This window comes from Sinocyclocheilus anshuiensis, unplaced genomic scaffold, assembly GCF_001515605.1.
Source record: "Sinocyclocheilus anshuiensis isolate Anshui unplaced genomic scaffold, SAMN03320099.WGS_v1.1 scaffold508, whole genome shotgun sequence".
Lineage (NCBI taxonomy): Eukaryota > Metazoa > Chordata > Actinopteri > Cypriniformes > Cyprinidae > Sinocyclocheilus > Sinocyclocheilus anshuiensis.
In genome coordinates, this window is record NW_015555744.1 from 1,706,096 (window position 1) to 1,706,595 (window position 500).

A 500-nucleotide genomic window follows, 5' to 3' on the forward strand; every position below is an offset into this window, starting at 1 on the left:
ATCGTGAGTTGAGTGAATCGTTACATCCCTATATGCTACTAGTTTTTGCTGAGGTATCAAAGTAGTATTCTGTTATTTAAATAATAAAGAACCATATTTTTTTTGCTCTTCTGCAAAATGATCCGATTTGTTACTCAAAATCTGATATGATAATGCAAAATGATCCGAGCCGTGGGTTTTGTGATCCGTTGCACCCCTACTCTCTTGACTTGTTATTTGAAGAAAAAAAGCAATCACTGAAGATTTTAATCATGCTGATTTGTCCGCTGTGAAGTTCAGTCGATGTCTTTTGACCACCACCTGCACTTTGTTAACATTCAGTTGGCGTGGTACAAGCAAATGCCAGCTGGACAAGCAAACAGTGAACAAGCACACTTCTATATACGCCCAGAACGAAACCAGCTGGGTGACACAGATCAGGTTATTTCCAGGAGTCGCTGAAAATCAGACAGGATTTCCGCACTGGCTCACAGATGCCCGAATGACTCAGTTGACTCAGA

At 40.8% G+C, this 500-nt stretch overlaps 1 protein-coding gene across 5 annotated transcripts in view; it reads right to left on the reverse strand.

Moving 5' to 3' along the window:
* The window catches only part of LOC107673394 (serine/threonine-protein phosphatase 2B catalytic subunit alpha isoform-like), a 64,469-nt gene that overhangs the window by 12,961 nt on the left and 51,008 nt on the right, over positions 1–500 (reverse strand). The window lies entirely within an intron of this gene.